Source organism: Piliocolobus tephrosceles, chromosome 10 (genome assembly GCF_002776525.5).
Source record: "Piliocolobus tephrosceles isolate RC106 chromosome 10, ASM277652v3, whole genome shotgun sequence".
Classification (NCBI taxonomy): Eukaryota; Metazoa; Chordata; class Mammalia; order Primates; family Cercopithecidae; genus Piliocolobus; species Piliocolobus tephrosceles.
This window is the reverse complement of record NC_045443.1, coordinates 129,106,944-129,134,237: the sequence shown is the minus strand read 5'-3', so window position 1 is coordinate 129,134,237 and position 27,294 is coordinate 129,106,944. Positions and strand designations below refer to the sequence as shown.

General features: G+C 48.2%; 1 long non-coding RNA gene across 1 annotated transcript; it reads left to right on the top strand.

Annotated features, from left to right (window-relative positions):
• The first annotated feature begins 259 nt into the window (after positions 1–259).
• LOC113225329 lies at positions 260–25,557 on the top strand. Its single transcript, XR_003309993.1, has 4 exons — positions 260–313; positions 22,899–23,013; positions 24,703–24,751; positions 25,371–25,557. It is a non-coding gene; the product is annotated as an uncharacterized LOC113225329 (long non-coding RNA).
• The last annotated feature ends 1,737 nt before the right edge of the window (positions 25,558–27,294 follow it).

The following is a 27,294-nucleotide window of genomic DNA, read 5'->3' as shown; positions in this document are numbered from 1 at the left end:
CTGGACTCGCTCCCCCAGCTCCCCCCTCCTGCTGCTTCAAAGCAGCATCCACCCGAGCTGTGCCTCCCCTGCTAGTGCTGCCCCCATCAGAGACGGCCTTTCTGCTCCCCTGTCCCCAGAGGCCCAGGAGATTGTAAGATGCTGACTGGGGGTGCTGTGGTGGGGGCCCCAGCCTGCTTCATCTCTGTCCCACGAAGCCTGGGGAACACAGAGCTGAGCCCTGCAGTGCCTGGCACATGCTCCATGATGTCCACAGACGTCCCACCCCGCTGTGACCTTTAGGAAGGCATCCATCTGGCCATTTGCAAAGTGGGTAAGTGACCCTGGGGCTTTGTTGGGATTGCCCTGATTAACTCAGTGGGCTACAGATCTGTTTTTATTTACTTATTTGTAAACTTGGAAGATTTGGGAGCAAATTCTTTTTGAACTAGCCATCCAACTTTGGAGAAACAATTTATGGATGAAAAGCACAGGTGGGTTTTGGTAAAAGCAAAGTAGCATGCTGAGTTGTCTTTTTAAAGGCATTTTAATAACAGAGAAACTGAAAGGGATGTTACAGTAAAAGCATGCACCTATTGTTCGTAATTTCAAACTATTAATATTTATGTTCACATTAAAAATTGCACAAGTAAGACATTGTAGAGGATGCCAGAAACCCTGTGGCCTCTCTGCTCCAAGAGGCAGTGACCGTGGTGAGTGCTGTGTGACTTTCTTGTCCATTTATGTACATTTCAAATTCATGCACAACCTTGGGCATGTTGGGGTCTTTATGAATCTTTCGTGTAAGCCCTGCAGCTTGTTTTTCCCTGACACGAGGTCGTCTGGATGCAGCCAGGTGCATCAGGTGTCCCGATCAAACCCCTCCTGGCGCACATGCTGGTGTCTCCACCTGTCCTGTCTCCAGCTGCGCTCAGGAATCACGCTGTGCCCCTCCTCCTGCACATGTGGGATCTTTTCTCTGTGTAGACACAGATTGCTGGATCTCGAGGTTGGAGTGTTGTCATGGTCACTCACCGGCCTGGTGTCCAGGGTAGACTTATCTGTGCAGGAGCCGAGGAGCCACCTGCTAGTTTCCTCTGGCTCCCTTGAGGGGTTCTCACCCCCATGCTGAGATGAGGCCACCCAGGGCTCTGTTCCCCTGACTGATTAGGGCATTGTGACCTGCGCGGCTCCCTGTCGGAAAATGTGACCTTCCTGCTGTTAATTTCCAGTTGCCCTCTGCATGAGCAGAAGGAGCCCACAGTGCCCCTACCCCCTGACTCCTGTGTTTGCCTCGTTCATTGCACGTTAATCTCTGACCTTACTGTCAAGCAGGGCAGGGCACGATGCACCCACCAGATGGGCAATGTAATGTGGCTGCCATCCCTAGCTTTGCCGATTCCTCAGAAGGTTCTGGAAAATCAAACCAGATGGGGTCAGAGACGACCCATCTTATGTCCTTTGATGGAACTATTCATGGGGCTTGATTCTCTCAACCCCAGGGCTCTAAGGTCCCTGCTTTGCCCCTGCCCACCTGGGGAAAGGCCGTGGTTAACTGTGAAACTGCCCTGTAGCTGCTGGCACTGACTCGAGCTCAGGAGGTCCAGCAGCATCTCCTAGATTGTCACTGCCTGCTCTGCTCTGTGGGCGGGTCAGCCGTGGTAAAGCACAGCGGGTGGAGGGCCAGGCGTCCTGGGGCAGGTTCCTGTTGGGCCCGCTCGCAGCCTGCCTAGTGCCGTTGAGACTGCTGTGCAGGACTCACCAGGCTACAGGAAGGAGCCTTGGATGCTCCTGCTTGTGGGAGATCCAGGTCTTCAAGGTCCTCTTGACCGTACACGATGCCCACCTCATGGGCTCACTTCAGGACCCAAGCTGAGATGGTTTGACAAAAGCCAGGAGAGAGAACCACAGACTGTGACTGTTCTCCTGAGGGGCCAGGGGCCCAGTGTCCTCAAAGTCCTCCCACATCCTCAGGGATGCTGGCGGGCTCCCCTGTGACTGCCCTCTCCCCTCTCCTGGGGAGTTCATGAACCTGGAAGGGGACACTTCTGTCTCCCTGTCCTGGCCACATAGTGCCCACCTTTCCCGTGACAGCCACGGTGCCGGTGGAGAGGGAAGTCCAGCCCTGAGGAAATCTGAACTCACTGCCAAGGCCCGAGCCAGCATTCCACACAGGCAGCTCCACCCGGCCTCGGCCCCTCTGCTTTGTCTCTGAGCCTGAGAGCACGCAGAGCCCCTCCCGGGGAGCTGCCACAGGTATCCGGCAACAGCCGTCCCACTCTTGATGGGGGCCAGGACGATGCCGCAGCCCCCCTGGGTCAGGCTGAGGCCCTGCCTCCTGCATGCGCTGCGTCCCAGGGAGGATGCCAGGGTCTGCAGGGGAAAATGAGCTCCCACTAAAAGGGGAGGTGCAGGCTGCGGAGTCTAGGCCTCCCCCTACCCCAACCTCAGACAGCCGTAGATTGTCCTTCCCGCAGAGGAAGTGCAGTTCCTGTAACCCCAGGAGTGAGTCACAGTTGGCTGAGAAAAAACCCTCCAAGCTATCCAGTCCTTGAGTGCAGCCCTGCTGGCTCCAGAACGGCTGCCTTGGCTGGCCTCACTCGGCTCCTGCAAGAGTTGGCTGGGCCCCCTCTCTGCCTGGCACGCTCATCATCTGCCCACGCCTTGGTAAGCGAGGGCTGAGCTGCCATCTGCAGGTGGGAGGCCTGAGGCTGAAGACACAGGTGGTGCTGCCCACACAGCAGCGGCATCCGAATCACCTGCAGGGCTTCTGCGCCACGATCAGTAGCTCCCAAACTGCCCTGACCACCCCGGGGCCTTTTCCAGTTACTGACATCAGCTTCCCACACAGACATGGGCTACAACTGGTATCAGATGGGGCCTGCGCCGCGGGGATTTAAAACTCTTCCCGGGCGAGTCTAACCTGCGGCAGGGTTGGGAACCGCTGACCCAGCAGTGTGAGGCAGCAGGTTCCCAGGTGACGCTGACGCTGCTGGTTGATGCCACACTCTGAGAACCGCTGCACCGGAGCTCTGGCCAAGGCTGAGTTTTGGTGCAGGATGTGGGCATTGTTGTAGACCTGAGGATCAGCAGGTCTGGGTTTTTTGCTGTAGGAACAGCTGCTAAAAATAAGCGAGAATACTACATGTTGACCGAGCATTGGCCTGCGTCTGACCAGGCTTCAGGAGTGGGTGCTCTGGGGACCTTGCCTGGGGAGCTCTGGGCTCCTGGAGCCCGGGGTCAGAGGTCTAGAGGTCTGAACTTGAGAGACCAACCCTGTGCTTTAGAGCCAACAGCCACTATAGTGGGTGGAGCTGGTGGGGGGTGTCAGCCTCCAGCCTGAGGCCACTGCTGTCTTGTCCCTTCTGTGGCTTCTGTCACCACCTAGTGACTTCATCTCAGTTCAGCCCGCTGAGTTGGCCTCCCTTTGAAATAGTACAAAGCAGAACAGTTATTCATTAATGCTGTAGATTCATTCACTTAAGAGAGACTCACGGAATGTCCACCCTGTGCTGGGCACTGTGTTTGATGGGCAGGGAGTGTGGGCTGGGTACAGCTGTCCCTGCTATCTGGGACACCCTGGAGGGTGGTGACAGTCCTACAGCTGAGGACAGGGACCGCAGTGGTCACAGCCCTGGCTATGGCCTGTTCCGGCCTGTATGGACACAGGGCACTCCTGACCATCAGGGCCGTGGCCACCCTGGTCTCACCTCCCTGACGGGCCCTGGGCCCCGGTGCTGCCACTGCCCCTCCCCCTCCCCAGATGTAGCAAGAGAAGCCTTCAGGATGATACAGATGCACATCTGGGAGGGAGAAAAACATGAACGTCCAAGTGAGATGTTTTCATGGAGGCCTCTTGGAGATTTCCTGGAAGACTCCATGTTGCTGACAGAAGAGGTAGGTGGGAAGAACTTCTGTAAACAGGAAGCGAAAAAGAGCAAAACCGACCACTGAAATGCCAACGTCAAACGGAGGAGGGGCAGCCCCAAGCTGACAGACCCTTCCTGACTGCAGAGAGGGTCTGGTCCTGAGGGGAGGGGAGAGGAGGACAGGGAAGGCGGGCGGAACATGGGAACGTGGCTGTGCAGAACCTTCTGCGTGGCCCTGCCTCCCTTCTGCCTTCCCCCTGGACCCGAGGTGAGGGTTTGGAGGGGGCTACAAGTACAGTCAGAGGCTGAGTCTCCCCACAGCCAGGCCTCCGGTCCTCCCCAGGTTCAGCTGCAGGTGGACAGAGCAGAATTTTAGCCTCATTTGTCACCAGATCTCCCTCCCAGCCCAGGCCGTGTTTGGGCTTAGGAAATTCTAGAAAACCTGAGGAGTTGGTAAAGCAGGTTCCTGCTCTGTTCAATTCAGGATCCTCAGCAAGGCTCACCAGGCTGGGTTCTGCTGGAGAATGGCTCTGTCGTTTCTGGGAGATTCACTTAACTCTCTGCTTCACACACTTGTACCTCAAAGCCCTTTGCTTGGACAGGGTCAGGCTGGGCACCTCCTGCCAGCCAGAGGGCACTGGTGCAGTCTTATCTGTGGAACCAATTGTCAGAGGTGTTTGAACCAGAGTGACTCCATCTTGCGCAGGGGCTGGGTGAAATAAGGCTGGGTCCTGCTGGGCTGCATCCCCAGGAGGTTAGGCATTCTGAGTCACATATGGGATAGAAGGTCAGGCACAAGTTACAGGTCACAAAGACCTTGCTAATAAAACAGGTTGCAGTAAAGAAGCCGGTCAAAACCTGCCAAATCCAAGATGGCGACCAAAGTGACCTCTGGTCGTCCTCACTGCTTGTTATACACTAATTATAATGCATTTGCTATTAAAAGACACTCCCACCAGCACCCTGACAGTTTGCAAATGCCATGGCAACATCAGGAGGTTACCCTATATCGTCTGAAAAGGCAGAGGAACCTTCCAGGAATTGCCCACCCCTTTCCAAGAAAGCTCATGAGTAATTCACCCCTTGTTTAGCATATAATCAAGAAATAACCCTTAAAATAGTCAACCAGCAGCCCTCAGCGCTACTCTGCCTGTGGAGTAGCCATTCTTTCTATTCCTTTACTTTCTTCATAAACTTGCTTTCACTTTATGGGTTTACCTCGAATCCTTTCTTGCAAGAGTTCCAGAACCTCTCTTGGGGTCTGGATTGGGACCCCTTTCTGGTAACACAATGGGTGACATGTGGTTGTTCCTCTTGGCTTCTCACAAAGTGTGGTTGGAGTTTTGGGATTCCAGTTCTACACCTTGACCATGTAATCTTTTTCTTGAAGAATGGCTCCATAGAGGAATATTCTGTCTGCCCCAGACTCACTCTGATTGCACTGAGGCAGCGAGTCCCCTGGGGGGATAAGAACTAAATCGCTTTGCAAAAATTGTATCAGTGAGAAAATTGTGGCAGTGCAGGGGATCTGATCTAGTCAACCCCCCTCTTGCCTTTAGCCTTCAATTATTCCCACGCTTAAGCCACGCGAATTTTGGCAAACATTTAGTTTATAGTTTAAGTGATAATAAGCCTTTCCCCCAAACTCAACTGCCTTTGTCAAGTTTGTGAGAGACCACCTGGCTGGGAGGATAGAGCAGGCTGAATTGTTCTAAGGTGTAGACATAAACCATTGCCAGCCATTATTCCAGAGGTCACAAGACATGGAACTCCCCAATTACACCTGCAGGTAACATTACTATTGTAGAATGTAAGATTGGCCTTTTCAGATACCTTCCAGGTTTTTTGCATACCCGATGACTGATGGCTGCGTCTGATCCTGCCAGCTGCTCCTGTGGCCCCACCTGGAAGCGACTCAGTCAGCAGGATGATCATTTCCCATGCTCCTGTGATTGCACCCCTAGCCAATAGGCAGCAAGCACACGTTGCCCCAAAGCCACGCCCACCCCTTCCCCCAAACTAGAAGAACCCACTGGGTGGTTCCAAGAAGTTCTTCTCATGGGGACTGAGCCCTCTGGCTCGGCCGAGTCACACTGTGACCCACGGGCTACATCTAATCCACGGGTCTTCATTATTCGGCCTACCCATTTTTTATTCATTGCTAACATTAACATTTGAGAGATTTCACTGCAAAGCTAGATTTATAGGTTTATTTGAATACCGGGGCAGTAAGCCGCCCCGGGCCACATCAAGATGATGGGCTGGAGCTGAGGGGCAGTGCCGCACTCTGGAGAGGACACGTGCCCTCTGACTTACTGCAGTCTCTACCACTCCCTGTGGTCACTTTGTTCTGTCTGGTAACATCACCCTTTTTTCTCTGTCCAACTCGCAAGATTCATTATGTGTAATCACCTTGACCCTGTAAGCATGTGTTTTGTCTCATGAGGTAGTCTGTTCTACCCCAGTGTCAGAGGCGTTCGAACCAGAGCGACTCTATCTTGAGTGAGGGCTGGAAAATGAGGCTGGGACTTACTGGGATGCGTTTCCAGAAAGTTAGGCATTCCTGGCTTCTAGATATTTACAGTTAAGGGAACAAATTAATGTTTACTAAACAGACCCAGACTTGGGAGTGTGCAGATATTCTGAAATCTGGAGAACAAAGGCATTCCTAATTTTGTTTTGAAGATACTGATATCGATCCTTGCAAAATGTAGTAATTAAGAAAATCAATCCTTTATCACAGACCCTTGTAGCAGAGCCCATCTCCCCGTATATACAAGCACTGTACCTAGGGTGGTCGCCTGCCTTCTCTTATTTTTGGGAATGCCCTACTCTGTCTACGGAGTAGCTGTACTTTCACTACTTTACTTTCTTAATAAACTTGCTTTTGCTTTGCACTGCAGACTCACCCTAAATTCTTTCTTGTGTGAGATCCAAGAACCCTCTCTTGGGGTCTGGATTGGGACCCCTTTCCTGTAACACCGGCAGTTGAAATTTTAGCAGTTGATTGACGTTAGCCACATAAGTGGTTATTGATGCTGTCCACATAAACAGCCTTGTTCTATTTGCATGGGAATTACACACTGAAGAGAAGTGTTTCTAACCCTGCGGATGCTTTTGAGTCAAGCAAGATCTTTACCATTAGGCCATTACAACCCCTATATCCCCCGCTATAAGAGATGAGATTTAAAATTAGTTGGTACAAGTTGAGCCGAAGATTACATTTGTTATCTGACATTTGTTAGATCTGACATTTGTTAAGGAAAAAATGTTGATATTAAAAACAGATGTGGGCCAGGCACAGTGGCTCAGGCCTGTAATCCCAGCACTTTGGGAGGCCAAGGCAGGTGGATCATTTGAGGTCAGGAGTTCAACCTAGCCTTCCCAATATGGCGAAAGCTCGTTTCTAATAAACACAAAAACTGAGTGTGGTGGCATGCACCTGTAATCCCAGCTACTTGGGAGGCCGAGGCAGGAGAATCACTTGAACCTGGGAGGTGGAGGCTGAAGTAAGCAGAGATCATGCCACCACACTCCAGCCTGGGTGACAGAGCAAGACTGTCCCCCCACCCCCGCCAAAAAAAAAACCCACAAAAAACAAAAAATCCATGAATTCAGCAAGGTTGCAGGATACAAGATTAGTATACAAAATCAATTGTCTTTCTATACACTTGCAATATGAAATAAAAAATAAGTTTAAGAAAATAATTTCATTTACAATAGCATCAAAAAGAATAAAATACTTAGACATAAATTTAACAACAAACAAGTATAAAATATATAATTTGAAGACTACAGAATGTTGTTTAGAAAAACTTAAGAACTAGATAAGTGAAAAAGCATCTCATGTTATTGAATCAGATCTGCACATTCTGCACAATCCCTGTCATTATCCCAGCTGACTTCTCTGTAGAAACTGACAAGCTGATTCCAAAATTCATTCAGGATTGCAAGGGATGCCGGTTAATAATTATCTTGAAAAGGGAGAATGAAGTAGAACAGCCCACAGCTTCGCTTTCAAAATTTACTGTAAAGCAGTGGTAATCAAGACATCAAGATGAATGGAATAAAATTGAGACTCCAGAAATAAAATCATGTATCTGGGGCCAATTGATTTCCCATAACGATGTCAAGACCACTCAATGGGGTAAGAATTGTTCTTTCAACATATGGTGCTGGGACCACTGGATTTCCACATGCCACGGAATGTGGCTGGACTCTACCACCCACCATACCCAAAAGTTAACTCAAAGTGGATCAAAGACCTACCTGTCACAGCTAAAACTATAAAACCTATTAGAGGAAAATACTACTGACCTTGGATTTGGCCAAAAATTCTTAGATAAGGATTAAAGCCATGAGCAACAACAAAAATCAGCAACAAAAGAAAAAAATAGACAAATTGGATTTCGTCAAAATGAAAAACCTTCGTGCGTCAAAGAATACCAGCAAGAAAGTGGAGGGCCAGGCGTGGTGGCTCACGCCTGTAATCACAGCACTTCGGGAGGCCAAGGCAGGAGGATCGCTTGAGGCCAGGAGTTCAAGCCCAGCCTGGACAACATGGCGAGACCCTGTCTGTATATTTAGAAAAAAAAATTATATATATATGTGTGTGTGTATATATGTGTATATATAGTGTGTATATATACGTGTGTATATATGTGTGTGTGTGTATATATTTGCAAATCCTGCCATAGAACTCTTTTGACTCAATAAGTCAAATAATCCAGTTACAAAATGGGCAAAGGATATGCATAGTCATTTCTCCAAGGAAAATATATACAGTGACACATTAAATACACAATAAGCACATGAAGAAAAATTGGCACCGTTAGTCTTCAGGGAAATGCAAATCAAAACCACAGTAACATGCCACTTTACACACACTAAAATGCCTATGATAAAAAGTCAGATAATAATGTTTCCGAGGATGTGGAGAAATCCGAATCCTCATCACCACTGGTGGGAGTGGAAGACGGTGCAGCCACGTTGGAGAACAGTTTGGCAGTTCCTCAAACGGTTAAACATAGAGTCACCACACCACACAGCAACTCCACTCCTAGTTACATACCCAAGAAGAAGCAAAACATAATGTGCACAGAAAAACCTGGACACCAACCTTCAGGGCAGCTTTATTCATAACAGTCAAAATCTGGGAACAACCCACACCTCCATCAAATAACAAATGGTTTAACAAAATGTAGCACAGGAGCCCCTCCTTATTTGAGGTTTTGCTGTCTGAGGTTTTGGTTACTCATGGTCAATCACAGTCCAAAAATATTAAATAGAAAATTTCAGAAATAAACAAGTCATCACACCATTATGAGTAGCGTGACCAGCTCTCACCATGCCACCAGGATGAGAATCACCCCTCTGCCCAGTGTACCCATGCTGTATGCTCCGTCTGCCCACTGGCCATTTAGTAGCTGCCTTGGTCATCAGATTTACTGTCTTGGCGTCACTGGACTGTGTCTTCAGTGCTTGTGTTTAAGGAAACCTGATTTTATTTAATGAACAGCCAGAAGCGCAAGGCTAGTGGTGTTGGCAATTTGCACATGTCCAAGAAAGCCATAAAGTGCTTCCTTTAAGTAAAAAGGTGAAAGTTCTGTACTTAATGAGGAAAGAAAAACAATCACATAATGAGGTTGCCAGGATCTACAGTAAGAATGAATCTTCTTCCCGTGACATTGTGAACAGTACATTGTTATAATTGTCCTATTAGTGGTTATTGTTGTTAATCTCTTACCTCATCTAATTTATAAATTTAACCTTATCATAGCTATGTATGTATAGGAAAAAAGCAGTGTATATAAGGTTCAGTACTATCCATGATTTCAGGCATCCACTGGGGGGTCTTGGAACTTATCCCCTGCAGATAAAGGGGGAAGATTGTATATGCATACAATGAAATATTATCCGGCCATAAAAAAAGGACATGGTGGCTCATGCCTGTGATCTCAACACTTCGGGAGACTGGGGCAGGAGGATTGCTTGAGGCCAGGATTTTGAGACCAGCCTGGGCAACACAGCAAGACTCCATCTCTAAAAAAAATAATAATAATAAAAATTAGCCAGGCATGGTGGTGTGTGTCTGTAGTCCCAGCTACTCAGGAGGCTGAGGTGGGAGGATCACTTGAGTCCAGGAGGTTGAGGCTGCAGTGAGCTGTGATTACTACTGCACTCCAGCCTGGGTGACACAGTGAGACCCTGTCTCTATTAATAAAAAAAGGTAATGAAATACTGGGGGCCAAACACTTGTGAGCAGAGATCCCTGGAATTATTGACCTCCATGCTCCTCAGTTTGGGGTCCCTCTGCTCTGGCATCACATTCCAGGGGGTGAGTGGCCAGCCTGAGTCACACATCCACCACTTGGCTGCAGGCAGGGGTTGCCATGATGGACAGTTCCTGGGTGTGTCCAGGAGAGGAAGGTCACTTCTCCCAAAGCAAAATCAGGAGGAGTGGACGGGAGAGAGCAAAAGGAGCGGAGGGCCAGGGCCGGAGCCCCTTACAGAACTTCCAGAGAGGCCGACTGCTGGCTGATTCAGTCTTTGCCCTGCAAGAGACAAAAGAGTGAGACGCCAGCTGGGATCCCTTCCAGAAAGGGGCTCAGGAGTTCATTCCAAAGACAAATAAATGAAGGGCGACTTCTCAGGCTGTGCGCTCGCCCTCATGGCCTTGTGAATGGGATTATATGTGAGAATCCCAGTGTGTTGGCTGAACTCCAGGGCATCTGGGGGCACAGTTAGCAGAGGAGGGCCAGCCTCCCTCACAGGGCACCCCCCTCGGACTCATGGGAGCATCTGAGAAGTTCCTGGATGCGCCGTGGAATGGACAGGGCGTGCACCGGCCTCATGTTCTCCTCTGGGCACTTCTCAGGCTCCGGTGTGACACCTCCCATGAGGATTCCTGACAGTGCAGATTTTGATTCAGGAGCTCTGAGTGGAGCTCAGAGTGCTATACTTCTATCAGTCATCCCAGTGATGCTGATGCTGCCTGTCCAAGCCCACAATGGGGAGCGAGGTCCTACTGTGTGCTGGCAGCAGGAGGGGAGGCAGGTCTGTAGCATATCTGGGTGTCCATAACCCCAGCCGGTGGCCCCAGAGGACTGGGAGAGCATCTTTTCTCCAGAACCCTGTGTCTACATCCCAGGGAAGGGCTCTGATGGGTCCTGTTCTTCCAGAACCCTGTGCCTAAATCCCAGGCGAGGACTCTGATTGGTCCTGTTCTTCCAGAGCCCTGTGTCTACATCCCAGGGAAGGGCTCTCGTTGGTCCTGTTCTTCCAGACCTCTGTGTCTAAATCCCAGGGAAAGGCTCTGATTGGTCCCATTCTCCCAGATTTCTGTGTCTAAATCCCAGGGAAGGGCTCTCATTGGTCCTGTTCTCCCAGACTTCTGTGTCTAAATCCTGGGGAAGGCTCTGGTGCTGTTTGAGTGGTGTGCCTTAGGGTAAACCTCTGTGGCAAAAGAGAAAGGATGATAGTGATGGTTGGTTCTCACCAGAGCCTCTGGGGTGAGGAGAGCCTGCTTCCCAAAGGAAAGGGTCAGCTTGTCCTAAAAGATACAGGGTGCTAGGCCAACAGATGAGCTGTGCATATTTGATACCTGCTTTTAAGGAGCAAACAAAACACACTTTAGTGACCCCAGAGAATATTTCAAGAAACTGAGGCCAATAAACCTCAGGGATATTGTGGGTTTAGTTCCAGACCACTACAGTAAAGCGAATACTGCAATAAAGCAAGTCACATGAATATTTCGTTTTCTCAGTGCATATGAAAATTACATTTACAAGATACTGTAGACTATTAAGTGTGCAGTAGCATTATGTCTTAAAAAATGCACATACCTTAATTAAAAATACTTTATTCCTAGAAAATGCTAAGGTTCATCTGAACCTTCTATGAGTCCTAATCTTTTTGCTGGTGGAGGGTCTTGCCTCAGTGTGAATGTCTGCTGACTGATCAGAGAGCTGATTGCTCAGGGTTAGGCTGGCTGTGGCAATGTCTTAAAATAAGACAACAATGAAATTTTCCACATTGCTTGACTCTTCCTTTCAAGAAAGATTTTTCTGTAGCAAGTGATGCTGTTTGATAGCATTTTATCCACAGTAGAACTTCTTGCAAAATTAGGGTCAATCCACTCAAACCGTGCCACTGCCTAACAACTGAGTCTATGAAATATTCTAAATCCTTTATTGTCATTTTAACAATGCTCACAGCATCTTCACCAGGAGTAGATTTCATCTCGAGAGACCAGTTTCTTTGCTCATTCATAAGAAGCAACTCCTGATCTGTTCATGTTTTCTCATGAGACTGCAGTGATTCAGTCCCATTTTCAGGCCCACTTCTAGTTCTAGTTTTCTTGCTATTTCAGCTACATCTGCGGTGACTTTCTCCACTAAAGTCTTGAGTCCCTCAAAGTCATCCACGAGGGCTGGAATCAACTTTTTCCAAACTCCTGTTAATGATGTTGTTTTGACCTCCTCCCATGAATGGTGACTGTTCTTAATGGCACGTGGGGTGGTGAATCCTCTCCAGAGGTTTTCAATGTACTTTGTCCAGGTTCTTCAGAGGAATCACTATTGATGTCTATGGCAGCTATAGTCTTACAAAATGTATTTCCTTTTTTTTGTTTTTGTTTTTGAGATAGGGTCTCATTCTGTTGCCAGGGTGGGAGTGCAGTGGTGTGTAATCATGGTTCACTGCAGCCTCGACCTCCTAGGCTCAAACCACCTCAGGTGAGAGGCTGCTCTCACCTCAGCCTCCCAAGTAGCTGGGACCACAAGAACGTGCCTGTGAATAGCGAGACCTGGTGTCTTTCTCATGCCTGGCTAATTTTTAATTTTTTTTATAGAGATGGGGGTCTTCCTGTGTTGCCCAGGCTGGTGTATTTCTTAAATAAGACTTGAAAGTAAAAAAATTACTCCTTGATTCATGGGCTGCAAAACGGATGTTGTGTTTACAGGCATAAATCTTCTTGTATGTCTCCATCAGAGCTCTTGGGAGGACAAGGTGCATTGTCAATGAGCAGTAGTATTTTGAAAAAAATCTTTTCTTCTGAGCAGTAGATCTCAACAGTGGGCTTAAAATATTGAATAAACCATGCTGTAAACAGGTGTGCTGTCATCCAGGCTTTGTTGTTCCATTTACAGAGCACAGGAAGAGTAGACTTAGCATAATTCTTCAGGGCCCTGGGATTTGGGGAATGGTAAATGGCCATTGGCTTCAACTTAAAGTCACCAGCTGGGTTAGCCCCTAACGAACTGAGTCAGCCTGTCCTTTGATGCTTTGAAGCCAGGCATCGACTTCTGTTCCCCAGCTGTGAAAGTCCTAGATGGCATTTTCTTCTAATGCCTGTTAGAAGACTGTTTTGTCTACACTGAAAATCTGTTGTTTAGTGCCACCACCATCAATGGCCTTAACTAGATCTTCTGGATAACTTACTGCAGCTTCTCTATCAGCACTCATTGCTTCATCTTGCACTTTTATCTTATGAAGATGGTGTCTTTCCTTAAAACCTCATAAACCAACCTCTGTTAGTTTCCAGCTTTTCTTCTGCAGCGCCGTCACCTCTCTCAACCTTCACAGAATTGAAGAGAGTTAGGGCCTTGCTCTGAATTGGGCTTTGGCTTAAAGGAATGCTGTGGCTGGTTTGATCTTCTATTCAGACCACTAAACCCTTCTCCATATCAGCAAAAAGAAAAGCCTTTTTGCTTTCTTATTCATGTTTTACTGGAGAAGCACTTTTAATTTCCTTCAAGAACTTTTCCTTTGCATTCACAGCTTGGCTAGCTGTTCGGTGTGAGAGGCCTGGCTTTTGGCCTATCTCGACTATCCACATGCCTTCCTCCCTCAGCTTAATCATATCTAGTTTTTGATTTAAGGTGAGAGATGTGCGACCGTTCCTTTCACTTGAATACTTAGAGGCCGTTGTAGGGTTATTAATTGGCCTAATTTCAATACGTTGTGTCACAGGGAATAGCAAGGTCTGAGGAGAGGGAGAGGGATGGGAGAATTGTGTCACAGATTGAAGTCTCTGCCATGCCCAGTCTGTTCTCATCAGCTGTCTGAAGTTGCTTCCCTGCACCATGTGCTCAGAGGGTTGGGGAAGAGAGAGTGAGCAAGGAAGGAGCTTCCTTACAGATCTGTGGGCTGGAATTTGCTTACATCATTTTGTTGTTGCTTCCTTAGCCCAAACCCAGCACTGGACCAAACCTAGCTGCAAGGAATGCTGGGAAATGTAGTCTCTCCAAAGAATGCTGGGACCAGGACCGATTCCTGGTCAGGGGTTGCAAACCCACCTGCCCTCTGAGACCAGACAGGGAACACAGAGCTGTGAAGTGGCTGGGTACAGGAGGGGGCACAGGGGGAGTGAGGGCAATGCTTGACCTACCTGAAAGCATGGACATAAGAAAGGATTGAGGCACTACTGCGTGCAGGCAAAGCTGTTTGAGAGCTGGACCTAGTCCCCAGCGGGCTGCTGACCAGGCCTGCTTCTGTCAGTGATGCTCCAGTTTCCAAACCCCACAGCTTAAATACCCGTGCATAAAGGAGACATTTCGTGAACTGTGGTACTCACGAAGGTGATGGGGACAGCAGTCTCTTAGGGCGTTGGTTAAATCCAGGTGATCGTTTTCTTGGTGGAAAGCCCCGTAAAGGGGGTCCCTCTAAACAAGGCCTGGGAAAGCAGTGGTTCTTCTAGGAAAGGGTCCCACCTCATGGGCTTCCTCCCATTCCCCTGCCCTCTAGTACCCTGGCACCTCCTTGGCCAGGCCCATTGATCACAGTTATTGGGGCTGACTGGAGCACAGCCCTGGGCAGCTTAGGTGCATGGAAAATGGGGTGGGGCTATGTGGCTATTGAGCTCTGGAGGGGCGTGGGTGGTGCATGGCTCGAGCTAGAGCTTCCTGGGGCAAGGAGTTTAATGCAGTGAGGCTGAAGGGCTTCAGTTTGTGTTAGAATTCCCAGAAAAAAACGCTGTGGGGGTGCAGAGGGATCGGGCCTGATGTTCCTTTCTCCATGACCAGCTCTGCATGGGGCCTTCTGTGTAGCATCCTCTGGCCCCCCTTTGAGATATAGAGCACACATGCACACAGAGATGCACACACGTGCACACATGCACACACAGATGCATACATACTGATACACAGATACACATGCACACACAGATGCACACAGCTGCGCACACATACGCACACGTGCACACACAGGTGCATACATACACACAGATACACACACATGCACACAGGTGCACACACATGCACACACAAGTGTGCACACGCACACAGATACAGATGCACGCATATATGCACATACATCAAACAATTCACAAGCAGCAGTGAATTCAGCTGATTGAGCTGGGAGCCTCCATGGAGCTCACCTCATCCTGGTCTCTGTGGTCAGGCGCACCGGTTTCTTGTAGCTTGTCAGACAGAATCACAAGGCAGTGACCTGTCATCCCAGTCCAGCCTGGACCTGCTGAATTTGGCCTGTTTAGGAAGAACCTGGACCAGATGTCAACACTTACCGTGTGATTTCTCCAGCTGAGCAGTAAGGCTCAGCACCCTGGGCTCTATTCCTTCTTGACAGCCCTTGGCTAGGTCTGAGGACTTCATGTCACCAAAGCAGCCCTGGTAGGAGACTGAGCTTGTGGTCCCCAACACAAGCTCCCTACAAATGGATCGCTGGCTGGTTCTGTGAGTCCTGCAACCTCCATCTATCTCTCTGTCAGCTTTCTCTTAATTAATTTCATCAGGAGCCCAGGAACTGCATCTTTCACTCCAACTGGGTTGGAACTGGCTGTGAGCCAAAGTCAGGTAGTCTGCAGGCAGCTGGGCTCCCTCAACCTTCAGTTTTTAATTAAAGAGTTGGAGGTTCACCCAGAGTACGACGAAGCCTCACTGCAGGGAGGGCCCCTGGAAGAGAGTGGCTTCTCCCCATAGATTTCACCCTGGCCTTAATCCAGCCTTCAAGCAATCTGAAGTTGGTGGGAGTGGTGCCAAATGGTCACCTTCCCCTGATTTTCTGTCAGATGTGAGGCCCTCTCAAGAATGTGCAGTGAGCAGGGGTGAATGACAAATACCCTCCTTCCTCCAGAAGCCCACAAGGAAGCCAGGAGTGGAGTTAAGGATAAGCATATGAGAATTTAAATACCAGTACAGCAGACATGCGTCCCAGATCACAGAACACGGACATGGAAGAAAGGGATTTGTTTTTCTTTTTGTGATGCTGGATGATTTCTTTTAGGAGCTCATGTTTAATTGGAAGGTGGAATTAATCACAGTCAATTTGGATTCCACCTTCAACTGAGGCCACATCTTAGTTCCAGGAGGCTTCATTGCACAGTGCCAATGAATGGGAGAGGCATCAGTCAGAACAGTCTGTGTGGTGCTGCAGTGACACAGCCCCCAGCCACTCACTGGCTTAAAACCTTTTCTCCCCTTGCGCACACTTCATGTCTTTCATGTGGATTCAGGAGTGATATAGTTTGGCTGTGTCCCCACCCAAATCTCATCTTGAATTGCAGCTCCCATAATTCCCACGTGCTGTGGGAGGGACCCAGTGGGAGATCACTGAATCGCGGGGGCAGTTTCCCCCAGATTGTTCTTGTGGCAGTGAACGAGTCTCACGAACTCTGATGGTTTTATAAGGGGAAACCCCTTTCACTGGGTTCTCATTCTCTCTTGTCTGCCGCCATGTAAGACGTGCCTTTCACCTTCTGCCATGATTGTGAGGCCTCCCCAGCCATCTGGTGCTGTGAGTTCATTAAACCTCTTTTTCTTCAGAAATTGCCCAGTCTCAGGTATATCTTTATCAACAGTGTGAAAATGGACTAATACAAGGAGCGTCCACTCATTATATGAAAAACCTAGTGAAGAAAGCACAGGCTGATCCCTCTGAAAAGTTTCTATGTTTAATGGAGGGAGGAAGCTTAAACTCCAAGAAGCATATTTTCAGTAAAATGGGACCAGGATCCCCAAATTTTATACCCAATCTTGTTAGGCATCTCACAGTTCAGACACTGGTAGTAGAGAAAAGTGGGTGTGGATTTGAGTTGGGTAACATCAGAAAATGTTATGATGTGAAATAGCGTCATACATCAAACGTCTTAGTTTACATATACCTGGCCACCCATCCATCCTCATGAGGAAGGCACTCATTGTTTTTCCACAGTGAGACCATGGATGCCCAGAGAGGTTCGGCCATGTTCTGAGACTGCACAGCTGGCCTGGGTGGCCCCAGGAATAGAACTGGGTGTCATCTGGCCCCAAAGCCCAGGCTCTTCCCACTTGCTGTCTTCTCCATCCTGCTACCCCTCCCCTCATCCTCTTACCTGGGAACTTTTTCATCTTAAAAACCCCCACACACTCACTCACCCAGACTTTGTGGCTCCTGTAGCTTTCTTCAGAGAAAGCAGACAGTGGGGCCCACCTTGTTCTTAGGCAGACCCTCTGGTCCCCGCCCATGGCCCAGTGTCACTGGACACAGGGGGAGATGCAGGGAAAGAAATGTCAGAGGAACTTCTGGTGTTACCTTTGGGATCTGATGGAATATGGCAGCTATGAATGCAGAAAAGCCTCCGAGTCTTCATCACTTGCCTAGTGATGGGCATTTGGACAGTTCTGCTATTTTGCTGCTACCATCAAGGCCACAGAGAATACTTTTATGCCTGAGTTATTGTGCACATGTGGAAGCCTCTCTGGTGAAAAATGTCCTAGCAGAGCACCTAGTCCTTAGTGAGTTCTTGATAAATATGGACAAATTTATCTAAATCCATCTGTGATTAGCAGGTTCACACAGGTAGTTACTTATTTTAGATGTATCTATTGGATTCTCTTCATTCTTATCTGTCATCCTCCTCAGCCACATCATCACCATCACCGTCATCATCACTACCACCAACATCACCACTATCATCATCACCATTATCATCATTAGATCATCACCATCATCATCACCACCACCATCATCACCATTATCACCACCACCATCATTATCACCATCATCACCACCACCATCACCATCATCACCATCACCACCTTCACCATCATCACCATCATCATTATCACCATCGTCACCACCACTATCATTACCATTATCACCACCATCATCATTATCACCATTGTCACCACCACTATCATCATCCTTACTATCATGATAATCATCACTGACATCACCACCACCATCAGCATCATCACCTTTATCATCACCAGCATCACCACCATCATCATTATCACCATTGTCACCACCACCATCATCATTACCATCATCACCATCACTACCATCATCACCACCATCACCATCATCATCACCACCACCACCACCACCACCATCATCATCATCATCACCATTGTCACCACCACCATCATCATTGCCATCATCACCATCACTACCATCATCACCACCACCATCACCATCATCATCACCACCACCACCACCATCACCATCATCACCACCATCATCATTATCACCATTGTCACCACCACTATCATTACCATCAATCACCACCACTATCATCATCCTCACTATCATGATAATCACCACCAACATCATCACCATCATCACCAGCATCATCCTTATTACCATCATCACCACCATACTCATCATCCTATTATGATCATCACCAACATCACCACTACTACCATCACCATCATCACCATCACCCTCATCATCATCATTACCATCACCACCATCATTATTATAACTATTATCATTATCACTATCATATTCACAATGAACATCTATTGGACACTTTAATTTAGAGGATGCTAAGTTAAGAACTTTGCATGCATCATCTTATTTAATCTTTCCAATAATCACTTGTTGAATGAATCAATTCATCAAACCACCAGACATCAATAGGGACCTTAAGAGTTATTTATCTTAGGCTGGGCGTGGTGGCTCACGCCTTCAATCCCAGCACTTTGGGAGGCCGAGGCAGGCGGATCACGAGGTCAGGAGATCGAGACCATTCTGGCTAACATGGTGAAACCCCATCTCTACTAAAAATAGAAAAAATTAGCCAGGCATGGTGGTGGGCACCTGTAGTCCCAGCTACTCGGGAGGCTGAGGCAGGAGAATTATATGAAGCCGGGAGGCGGAGCTTGCAGTGAGCCGAGATCACGCCACTGCACTCCAGCCTGGGCGACAGAGCAAGACTCTGTCTCAAAAAAAAAAAAAAAAAAAGTTATTTATCTTAAATACTGTATCTGTGATAAAACTTTTCCTCCTCCTCCATCATCCTCCCACTAGCATTCATTGAGTTCATATTGTGAACCAAGAGTGATAGGTAACTTATTTCATTTTCTCAATAATGATTTGCAGTAAGGACTGTTGTCATTCCATTTTATAAATGAGGCAGCTAAATCTCAGAGAGGTAAACTCACTCATCCCAACATCACCCAGCTATGGAGTGGTAGAGCCTGGATTTGAACCAGGGAGTCTTGCCTCACAGTCTGGGATCAAATAGGATCATGTCACTGCCTCCCGAACACACAGGCCACTAACATTCTGGCCTGGCCATTCATCCTTACAAAGATTATCTTTCAGTGTGTCTGCAGACCCCGAATTAGGAAGATAGTGGGGAAAATTCATGGTCATGAAATCCTGGTATGAAAGAATGTTCTTTTCCATCTTTAATCTCTGTGGCTAGAGCTTGGGAAATGTGTATGGGCTGCACACATTTTCCGATCTGGCACTAAGTTGGCTGATTACGCAGACAACTCAGGTTTTAGCTCCAGACATTTTAGCATCTTGCCGGGAATCTCTGCATTTCATTTTCCTCTTTATTACAATTCCATATTTTAAATCAAGGTAGGACTTTAGAGGGCCTAAAATTTTCCTTGCTACACAGGATGGATGGTGTTTTAGACAGAGAGAACAGAATAAATTCCTGGAAAAGATGGAGACAAAAAAATAAGCCACATGTGAGCAGCTCAGGGTGGTCTCTCTGATCATTCTCATGTTCACAGTGGTGAGACCTGCAGCTGTAGTCTGCGAGCACGTGGTCCTGTTCCACGCCTGTCTTCTATGCCCTGATGGTCTGGAGGTCCCATACTCAGTCTCCAGGGAGGGTCAAGCTTAGAGACTCTGCAGGACTTGAACCCATTAGAGCCCCTCGTTAAGTGGAGGCTTAATGTCTGTACTCGTCAAGAACGGGTGCTGGCTGACTCCCACGGTCTGCTTTGCTCCGCAGAGGGAGACCTCTGTGCTCTCAGGGGTTATCTGCAGTATTTCCAGAGCCTGTCACTGGTGCCAGGCTGCATGTGTGAAATCCTGGAGTGTGTTCACAATGGACTTCAGGGGCCGGGTTATCCAAGAACAGGGCCTCAGGGACATCAGCGTCCTCCTGATGAGGCAAACTTGCAGGCTCAGCTCTTTGCACCTGCCCAGGTACCTGCTCTGCACCTGAAACCAGTTTCCTCACACTGCGCCATGGCTGCAGCCGTAGGTCCACTCCAGACCCTGTGCTGGGACTCCTGAGCCTTCCACTGGCCATCAAGTTGGAGAAGTTATTTATCAAGTTATTTACTAATGATTTCCTGAGATGGGGTGACACCAGTTCATTGAACTGACAGGCACTCATTAATCATGCTGCTGTTAAAACAATAAAATTGAAAATGGTTTCATGTCAAGCAGTTAGAAACGTTGCCACATTTTTGAAAAACAGGACGGCAATCATAAAACACTTGTACCCTGGAAGGCAATAAGCAAGATGACATTTTATTGTGTTATGCTGCTGGTATTTGGGTACCATTTCCCTTCTGTTCCCTAGACTTTCTGTAATGTAGTTGTTCCATTCAACAATTAAAGCAAGCACATTTTTCAGGCCAAGAAAGCTCCAGGAAGCTTCTTTTCCAGGTAATTAAATCTGATACTCAAGAGGTCACCTGAAGCTGACTCTGCCACCAGAAGCCCCTGGAGAACTCCAGCTTTGAGGCCTCCAGGTCCTGGAGCCAGGAGCAACCTTCCTGTCTCCTCACTTTCCTCCTGCCACCTGGAAGGGCCAGGCTGAGGCTTCTGCCAGGGTGAGTGCCCTTGGGTTGGTAGGACCCTTGGTCAGGGGTGGCAACCAGAGCTGCACAGCCTGGCCATGCTCAGTTGGTTTCTTCGGCTCCCCTCTTTATTCCAGGAATCCAAGATGTGCAATTTCCTCATTGGGAGCTGCTTTTCTGGAGCATCCTCCTGGGGGAGAGGCTCTGTGGTTAGAGAAAGGAGCTGGTCCTTTGCCATCTCTCCACCTCACTCCTGGCCTTCCTTGACGGGAGGAGCAGAGAGCAGAGGCTCAGGGTGGCAGCACCACACACAGACCCTGTGGACAATGCCCCACTTCCAAAGCAACCAGGAGTGTGTTTTCAGATTTAGAATCAGATTCATGAGGGGTCGGCCTCAAAGTTCATAATGGTGTGGGGAAGCGGGCAGGGCTGTGTTTCCGTGTGTGTGCCAGATCAAGCTCCCCCAGCACCTGTGGTGGGAAACGCCACCTTCCTACGCCCTTGAGAGTCATGAGACACATCAGCCCATAAACAAGCTACACGGTGTTCTCTGGCGGAGAAAGTGGCCCCCTGTGGTTAGGCCCAGTCCATAAACACCTCCAAGCTACACGGTGTTCTCTGGAAGAGAAAGTGGCCCCTGTGGTTAGGCCAGAGTTCCCAGAGCTGTTTTTAAATGTGGAGCCTTTTCTTGGGGGTTATCCAGATCAAGTTTGGAAAACTTTATTCTTAATACTAGAGCTTTCTTCCAACTCTCAATCCTCAAACAGACTCTTACATGGCGTTGCAAAGTATCAGGCAGATTTATTTGGTTTTAATTCAATCTGAAGTGGCAGAAACAAAACACAAAGCAGCTTTTGCAAAAACTATAATTTACTGGCTCATATAACAAAAATATCCAAAGAGATGGCCTCAGGGATGGCTAGATCTAGGGGCTCAAGTGACAGTATTAAGATGTTGTCTTGTTCCATCTCACAGATCTGATTTCTCATTTGTGCCTTGGCTGTCCCCAGTGATACCAAGATAGCTGCCTGGATCTGAGTCTCACTAATACAGCTGTCCCTCAGTATCCTCAGGCAATTGGTTCCAGGAGCCCCCAAGGATGCCAGAATCCATGGATGTTCAAGTCCCTTATATAAATGGCATAGTATCAGCATAGAATGCACACACATCCTCCTGGCATAGGATCTGCATAGAATACACACACATCCTCCTGTATACTTTAAATCATCTCCAGATTATGTATAGTACCTAATACAATGTAAATGCTACATCAATAGTTATTACACTGTAGTTTAAAAATTTGTGATTTTTATTGTTGTATTATTATTATTTTTTTTGAAAATTTTCTGCCTGTGGTTGGTTGAATCCACAGATGCAGACTCTTGCAGACACAGAAGGCCAACTGTATTTGCATCTTCCTAGAAAGCCCAGAATTCTTCTTTTTTGACAGTTTCAATGAAATTCAGGACAGAGTCTCACTGGTCCACCCACGCCTACATGTCTGTCCCTGAGTCTATCTCTGGTAAGGACTTTGATGATGCAGTTAGTCAGGTGTGAGTCACATGACCATCTTAGATCCAGGAAAATGATCAGCCCTGCTAAACACATAGAATGATGAGATGGGTGGCTCACCAAGGAAAATGAGGCTCAGTTGTAGGAGAAGGGGGACTGCATGCGGTTCCAGCCACACCAACAGACGCTCGTTTTTCAAGTTCCAGATAATCTTGTCTTCTCCAACCTCCTCCTCATGTCTTTAGACCAGCTGGTCTCCCTCCTCCATCACTGCAGGGCCACACCTGGCCCAGGTTGTTCATTGTCATGCACATTATCCCTTGTGTTGTGTGGGGCTGTGTCTTTCTTATCTATCTGATTAGATTCTAAGCTCTTTGGAGAGCCATATCTTATTTCACATTTGCTCTGTGCACATAGTGTATTAGCTCTTAGTGTCTATATCTATCAAGTGTTAAGTTCATTCTCAACACAGAATGAGAAAAAAGGAGAATGATTGAAAGGCAACTTGAAACAAACCAACATAATTTTCTGTTCTGTTTTTTTACAGATTCTCATCTTTCAGTCTGTATCATTTCAATGTCATCTGCTACAGAGAGGCAATTAGATAAGGAAACAGGAGTTTTCTGAGCACCCCCACCCCCTGATGGCCGTGACTTCCACGGGTAAGGTCACATCAGGGTCTGAATGTTCATGACCTTGGTCCAGTGCATTGTTCCCGTGTGAGAGTGGGGGTGGCGCATAAGGCTGGTTTTTCCCGGGCCCTGGACAATAAGGACTAGAAGGATTGAGAAACAACTCCAGCTCTGCTCTTCCCAGAAACAGATGTGGTCACACATGGAGCCCAATATCATGACCTTGTAGCCCTTTTTTGGGCAGTCAGCACAGTGCCTAGTACAAAAAAGCTGCCCAGTAAATCACAGTCGTGTGACTATATGAATGCACAGATGATATGGTCTCTTGTGCACCAGGCAGGTGGTTACTGTTACTTGGTTAGGAGGGGAGGGAATCTATGGGGTCTGGGGTCTGTAGTTGGTTAGAAGGGAAGGGAATCTATGGGGTCTGGGGTCTGTGTCTTAATTTAATTTAATGTAACTTAATTTAGGAGAGCTAAGTAATTAAACATGAGGCCAAAGTACATAAGAAAGCGGCAGCCCTTTTATTGCAAATATGCACACACTCTCGGGCAAAGTTCTCCCATCCTCAGGTGTGGGGGGCCAGGGAAGTCGCGCCGCCGCTCTTGGGTGATGTTCCCCAGCCCCCGAATGCGGGGGCGGAAGAAGTCACGCCGGCTCCTGCCTGCAGCTGACTTTTATGCATTGATACTGGAAGGGGGAGGGCAGTAGGCATGATAAGGGCGTGATAGGGGCATCTCCATAGGCGTGGCCGGGTAAGTTTTGATCCCTTCGGATTGACATCACCTGGCGCATGCTCGGTTGATCTGCATCTTCTCGGGGGTGGGCTGCATTTTCCCGCGCGGGTAAGTTGGTGATGAAGAACCCGGAAACAACAGGTACTGCTCCATCTTGTTCACCTTCCTCCATCTTGTCCCTTCTCCTCACCCAAATAGTCTGTACTTGGTTAGAAGGGAAGGGAATCTATGGGTCTGCGGTCTGTGCTGCCATTTTGAAACTGCAGCTGATAGGGCCATAGTTGAATCAGGAAGGGAATGAGAAGGTGGGGGTAAGGCCTGGTCAGGTGTTCAAGCTCTTAAAAGATTACTTCCCTTCCTTTTTGGAAAATTAAAAGAAGCTTTAGCTCAAATGTCTTTAGGAAGCTGCTGCTGGTTTCAGCCAAGCTGAGGAACCATTGAGTGGAAACGTGAAAGGACTCATTGAGAGTGCTTGAGACGAGAAAGGAAGTTGGGCATTTTCACAGCTTCAGGATGAGACAAGGTTTCAGCTGAATAATGAAACCGGCAGAAATCTAGTCTTTTCTGCATTGGTGCAGGTTGCCTGAAGGTGAAGCATTTACAGAAGGCAGCGTCTGAGTGCGCACTGAAACAAGCGAGGTTACGCAGACCACTGTTCTGTCCTGTTCTTTTCATTCTGGATGCTGTTAGAAGTTGAGGGACTAATTATGAGAAGAATGTTCTCCTCAAACACAGCTCGACAGCATTTGTTCCCTTTTATCCCATCTGGAGCGTGGGGATGCTGGGCTCACCCACAGTCCTGAGTCCCAGGGTCTGACTCTAATATAAGCCTTTCCCCACACTCAGCATGAAAGCCAGGCAGCACCAGCCGGGTTCAGGAAGCTCACTGGGTTTCTGAACAGGATAGAGTATCTATCAGAAGCCCCTCGTTGACTTAAAATTCTGCATGAAATGCTGGAAAGCACAATCTCTCTCATTGCAGAAGCATCCCATTCTCCAGAGAGCCTGGTTTGAATCGCACGTTTGCAGAGGTACCGTTCAGACTTGCGGTGCATTTTCCTTTTCAACGGTGCATCCTCAGATGAGAGGTTTCTTCTCTCCTGCTCTGGGTGTCTTAACAGGTGCTGTTATCTGTTTGGAGGCACTTAGTGACTCCTGGTCTGGGAGGTGTCATGGGAGGAATGCGGGCAGAGAGGCAGCCGTGCCCATGAGTACTCCTGGCAGCCACTTGAGCTTTCTGGGCCTCAGCTTCCTCATCTCCAGGATGGAGTGGTCACAGCACCCACTTTGGGGGCAGCAGGGGATGAGGTGAGATGATGCAGCACCTGGGGTTGAAGAGACATGGACAGGCCCGCTGCTCAGTGAGCGGTCACTGGGGGAATAAACTAAGGCAGCCCCGTGGAGACACCACCTCGTGTGCTAGTGAGGACTGCGCCACACACCTGTCCAGAGCCCAGGCACCCGGAAGCTATTCCCAGATCCAGGGAGATGAGATGTCCTTAGGGAACCCCAGGCTCTTGGCAGTTCTGATGCTCTGGAAATGAAATTGTAAGGAGCTGGCGTTCTTGCCTGAGTTCCGGGAGTCACATCCCATCAACTCTTGCTAGTTAATTTCACTTCAAACTAAATCTGCCATCCATCCTCCCCCAGTTCCGGAAACCTCTTTCAGAGTATCTGAGAAGCTCCCCTCACTGGAGCCACAAAATCCCATCTCCACATGCAGTTTTGTCCCGGCGTGTTTGATGGGGCTGAATCACTGGCCACGGCCTCGCAGGAAGCCCTCCTGGAGTGGAGACAGTTGTTAAAGGGCCTGAATAAATCTGTCCTTGGACAACTATTAGATTATTTCTGGCGGACGGTAGTTACATCCGGAGAATTTGAAGTGGTGACGGTTATGTGTTTGCATACAAATCTATGATAAGGCAACTCTGGACCAATTCTGCCACATATACATGGACATTCATTAGGAGGCAAACACAGAATGGCCCATATCAAACTCTTCTGTAAGCCCAGGAAGATCCTGATCTCCTTCTTTAAACCTGGCCCAGTGTCACCCTGCTGGAAGGGTTTACTAGAGGAAGGAAAAGGGAAGTCCTGGGGCAGGGTCTTCCCTTCTTAGGCAGCACCATGCTCAGCCATCCTCTGATCCACAGGCTGAACAGGGCCATGTGGGGACCGTGGGCACAGGGCAGCAGGCCTGTTGTTTCCTCTACCTATACATTCAGGGTTGGGGGCATATCCCAAAATATATTAGAAAGTCCCCTCATCGCTAACAGAAATGCTTTTCTAAGACCTGTAATGGTTTGTAATAAGTTAGCAACTTCACCCATAGATACCCACTTCTAATATTCATTACACAAATAACAGCACATCTGGTGTTGATCACACTTAGCATTGGTAATGGCTGCTCTATAAACTCACCAACCCAGGGTGCGAACTCCTGGGGGCAACAGACTCACCCAGGACAGAGGAGAAACAACCCTCCTCTGCAGTCCTTCTTTGTGTCTGGGGGAGGCAGACGGCAGCTCACAGGTAGAAGATGGAGGGAGGACGTCTGAGTGTGGTCGGGTGTGAGGGAGACAAGTCAGATGGGCTGGGGCTAAATGTGGGTTTGGCCTCTGAGATTCCAGTCATGAACTGCCTCTTATTCTAGGTGGGGGATTTCGGAAAACCTGAGTCCAGAAGGTTCAATAAACACACATCCAGAGCCAGCGAAACCTGCTCTACCCGTGAATTTTAACTTCAGAGAATGGTAACTTGAGATTTAAGGAGAGTTCTTCATAGGATGGAAAGACTGGGAGCAATATCACCCCCGCCTCCCTAAGGAAAGACAGGTGTTTCCAAGGAAAGGCAGGATGTGAGCATGTACTTTCTGGGGGGTCTGGGGGTGCCAGATGCCCTAAAAGCCAGTGAGGAGAATTCTTCTCAAATGCTGCTCGGATCACTGAGAGCCTGGATGAGGATGCAGAACCCCAGGGGTCAGAGACACAAAGGGGTCACATGCTAGTGGGCTGTCTTCCCTGGACCCTTACCTGGTACTCCCAAGAGAGATGGAGGCAGGATGTGAGTGTGGGAGAGCCCCTTGGTGTGTATTTTAATAAACTCAGTTTATTGATGTATTGTGGTGAGGGAGAACACATACCTTGGGGAAGTGTGGACTTCTCAGGAAGAGAGCATCAAAAGGACTTAGTGTAGGACTTGGACCTGTGTTAAGTGACTTGCGAAGCGGAGTTTCTCTGAATTAGATGCTGTGAGGAAGTGGGGGATATTTCTGTGATTAAGCATTGCTATGGTTTGAATGTTTGCCCCCGTCAAAACTCACGTGAGAGCATTGGGAAGTGGGACTGTTAAGAGGTGTTCAGCTCATGAATGGATTCATGCTGTTATGGTGGTTTACCTCCTCTCTGTCTCTCTGCCATGTTATGATACAGCAAGAAAGTCCTCACCAGATGCCAGCACCTTGATATTGGACTTCCTAGACTCTAGAACTGTGAGCCAATATGCTTCTGTTTATTATAATTTCCTCGTTTGTGGTATTCCTTTTTTGTTGTTGTTGTTGAGACGGAGTCTCACT